The sequence below is a fragment of the Vigna unguiculata genome, chromosome 7, assembly GCF_037176805.1.
Source record: "Vigna unguiculata cultivar grain cowpea cultivar isolate G323 ecotype 2 chromosome 7, ASM3717680v1, whole genome shotgun sequence".
In the NCBI taxonomy this organism is placed as follows: domain Eukaryota; kingdom Viridiplantae; phylum Streptophyta; class Magnoliopsida; order Fabales; family Fabaceae; genus Vigna; species Vigna unguiculata.
Window position 1 is genome coordinate 12,322,920 of NC_140798.1, and position 4,452 is coordinate 12,327,371.

Here is a 4,452-nt window from a genome sequence, read left to right on the forward strand (position 1 = left end):
TTCCATTTGGTTTGGAAAATCAGGAATAACGTAGTTCTTTAAAAAAAGTTGTTTTATATTATTATTATTTTCTAAATTTTAGATTTATATATATATTAATATCAAGAGAATTCGAGATTCAACATGATAAAAGATTTAGTTATCAAGCAAATCCGAGACTTGACATGATATTCAAAAATAATTTTTATTTTTTTTTATTATTATTTAAAAAAAGAATTAAAAGCCTGTGAAGGGAGGAATGTTTTGATTATCAAGCAAGTCTGAGACTTGACATGGTATTCAATACTTATATAAAAGAAATAATATAATTTTTTATTTTTTATTTATTTTTTTAAAAAGAAATAAAGCCTACGAAAAACCTTTCTAGTTACCAAAATAATGGCATCCCAAAGAAAAGGAAAGAGAAGGGTTGAGCATATTAATGACGAACCCAAATCCAAAATCACCTAACGTTCGAACCCCAAACACATTTAGCCATACAACATGTCAATTGATCATACATTTGATATTATAAGAGAGAGTTTGAGCAGTACATGAATAACATTAGGAGCAAAATGAATTTATCTGTCAGGGTCACGAATAGAGCAAAACCGATTGAAAGATAGTAAGGTGACCCTTTTTTCGTGTGTGCTCTGATAATAAAAAAGAGGAGAGGTTTTTCGATTTTTTTTTGTCTTGCATTGGATAGATTTTGTGCTTACACATCGGGGTACCACTGAAATCGCAATATTTAATTATGATAAAATACATGATGAAGGAATTGGTACCGATGAAACATATTATAGAAATTAAATCGTTGAATGATATATGCGATATTAATTATAATTATTAATAAAATATTGTCTGTAATTACTAGAATCATATATTTTTCGGTACATAAAGATCCTGACCAAATCATAATATATTATTCATATAATTAATTTTAATTACTACCAGTAATATTTTTTTCTAATTATTAAAATAATATCTTCTAAAAAACAATGAGACACCTCACATAAGCATAAATTCAATATATTTATTTTAATTATTATAAAAATATTGTTTCTAATATTATATCATTCTCTAAAAACAGAAATTATAAAATGTCCTTTTTTATATATCATTTGAGTTGATGAGAAGATGTGATAATTAAAAACAAATTAGATTCTCTCTTCTTTCTCTTTTTTTTTTCTTTTTTTTTTCATGATAAAATTAAAAAACCTATCATTAATCAAAATATTTATTTTTTATTTTTTTTATTATTTTTTTTACAATATAAATACATTTAGTCAAAATTGAGTGTTAAAAAACAATGCAATCGTAGTCTTTAATCATAAAGAAGAAGATGAAAATCGAGTGAGATATGAAAAAAAAAATGGAGAAAGGAAAGAAACTGCTCTACGGAAGAGAAAAGAAAAGAGCTCCCTTTGCATAGCTCACGGTGTTATGTCGCAAAAACATGCGAATCGTTATTCTTTTATATATTATATGATATTATATATATATATATATATATATATATATATATATATATATATATATATATATATATATATATATATATATATATATATATATATATATATATATATATAAAAGACGTTCCATAGTTGTTTAACGAAGATCAATTCACCATTATTAGTGGCACATAAGTGTTTGTAATATATTAAAATGTAATACTTATACAGTTTTAAACACAATAAAAAGAATAATTCACAATATCCACAATACACTCAGAAATCTACTGCACCAGTGATACTCATGTAACTTGAAACTCCCATACCCCATCATTGGGACCTTTTTATCTTCCCTCTGGAAAAAATGAGCCCATCATTGGAACCTTTTTATCTTCCCTCTGGAAAAAATGAGCGTCTCCCTTATGTAATTGTAAGTTGTAACCCTATCATGTGAACAATGATGAATAAGAGGATCCAAATAGAATCATTGCACCATTGTGTAATGAGACACTTTTCATTTGCATTTCTTACAGAATTTTTTTCTTACAAAAAATGAACTGTTTTCTTCAGTGATAGAGCTTGATCTTCCCGCAGAAAAAAAGATTCAGCATGTAATTCTCAACATCTTCAGGGGTAAATATGACATACTCTCTCATTTCTCTCGCCGATCCCACCGAATTGCGGAGCGTTTCATACATCTCGCGGTAAATAGGGCTTATTTTTCTTGCGAGTGACGCCTTCGTCTCTTCACGAAATTCCTGCTCCAGAATGGTAAACGCGTTCTCTTTCCGGTAAGCTTTCTCGAATTCTAAATTGAAATTCCCGAACATAACCCTCGCTTCCGCCGGCGACATTTCCGCCGCTGGATTTTCGGGCAAAGACGAAAGCACTTTGCCCCATGCTACTCTCTCGTAGCTTGTCATCAACTGCTTCACCTTTGCCTCGTGATTCAGAACCCAGTCGTCGCCGACGACGTAAAGCAAGTTCGAGGTTCGGACCTTGGCTACCACGTGCCGGAGATTGTTCGTGAGAAACAGGTAAGATAACGAAACCTCCTTGCAATGCCTCGATTTGCCGTCGATCTTGCAAAGAAGGACTAGAATCAGCCTCGCCATCTGCACCGAGAATTCCGTCCCCGTTGTCGTGGAGTTGTCAGATCGTGGACTGTACAAGTAAGATTCCGGCAACGGTGACCTCGATGGCTGCGGGACGTCGAGGAAAATTTCAGAGAGCACGTTGCTGTAATCCGCGAGTGTAGACAAGTGATTCATTACTTGTACTGTCAGGGGGTGGACGCCGGCGAACTTCGAAACCGGTTTTGAAGAGTCTTTCTGAATTGCGGTCTCAATTTCGAAGAAACTCGTTTGTACGGACTCGGAGAGTCGGAGAAGTAGAGCGTAGGCTTGCGATCTAGACGCGGTTGTTGAATCGTACGAGAATACCGATTCAATCTCCGGCCAAAGCGAAGCCATCGCGGCGTACATATCAATTATCCGGAAGATCTTCTCCGGCGGGGATTTTTTCGTTCTCACAACGAGATCGGGGAATCCGAACAGCACAGCGGCTCCGCTTCTCGAAATTTCGGCAAAGCAAGCTTCCGCGATGGACTGTGACGCACCGAACACTTGATCGCAGAGGGTCCTCTCTCCAGCGAAGAGCGTCCTCACAGCGATCTTAACCGCCTCTAACCAACCCTTGATTTTCAACTCGAGCACTTCCCAGTCCATCTTATTCACCTTCGACGCGCTCAATTCCTCCACGCTGAGGCGATAAACGCCTTCGTCGACGATCGATTTTCTCATCGTCGTGTAAACGTTGACGCATTCCTTGCCGTAACCGTTGGAAACCATGCAGTCGGCAATGGATTTGAGAACCGCCACGGTTTCAGAGGAAACGCGTTCGACTTCGGAGATACAATCTCCTGTGTCGCGAACGTCGTCTTCCGCCGTGCCTTCGTCGAAGCTATCGGAACAGAAAGAGGATCTAGAGGTGGTGGAGGATCTGGCGGAGACGGATTCGGGGTCAAGGTGGGCCCGACTCATGGATAACATCTGGTAGAACTCTTTCTGTAGCCTCTTCATGGCCATTTGCATCAGTTTTTGAGCGAGGACGAGTTTCCGTGAAGACGGGTTCTCTGCAAGCAAGGCGTGCATGGTTTTTTGAAGTTGGTTAACGCAGTGGATGTAGTGCATGGCCTCAGCTTTGTCGTTGTAGAAGAGAGAGGTTACTCTTCCGTACGCGGAGGTTTCAGGGTCCCATTTTAGTATCAGAGCTTCTGCTTCCTCTATGCTAGTGGAAACCATGTTTTCCTTGGTGCTGGTAGAAGGTGTTGTGGATAGAGATGAACTCGGTGCCGAAGTGTGACGGGAAAAGGCGAACGACTGCGTTTTTGGCTCCCAGCAAATTGTTCTCATTTTCGCAGCACAGGAAGGTGTTTTCTGAGTGTAGTTATGCCACTTCTTTTCCTGAAGTGTGTTTGTTTTCTTGATGAGAGGGAGTTTGCAGTGTGAATATGTGTGCGCTTGCAAGGGCAGGTGAAGGGATATATATAGAGTTGCGTGCCAAGAAAACGACGCAATGGTGTTTCGAAGATGAATGTGGTGATTTGACTTTTCCATTCGCTGATTGTCTTCACATAGGCATTGTTTTGTCATGATGGACTTGGTTTCGTGTTTGGGTGCGGAATTTTTTACACGTATTGTGGCCTCGAGTTTTTGACCTCCAATTGGGAAGGAAATTTTGTTTTATTTTATTTTTTTTAATGAGAAATATTATAGGCAAGCCTTCTGACACGTACACGATGACAAGATCTTGTGTGAAATAAAGTTTTGACAAACAATACTCAGTCCAAATGTACTTTCATTGACCAAATACCATGATTTGTGAGCCATAAGAAAAGTGAAAAAAAAAGTGGTGATTCAGACTAACATGAAAATTGAGTTTTCCACCCAAGTTATCCGTGTGGCTTTCTTTGGATCGAAGGGACTAGAAACCAAATGGAAAATAAAGACCAAGT

At 37.6% G+C, this 4,452-nt stretch overlaps 1 pseudogene; it reads right to left on the reverse strand.

The window, feature by feature from the left end:
• Window positions 1–1,589: 1,589 nt before the first annotated feature.
• LOC114189785 (exocyst complex component EXO70H1 pseudogene) lies at window positions 1,590–3,965 on the reverse strand (annotated as a pseudogene).
• Between the last annotated feature and the right edge of the window lie 487 nt (window positions 3,966–4,452).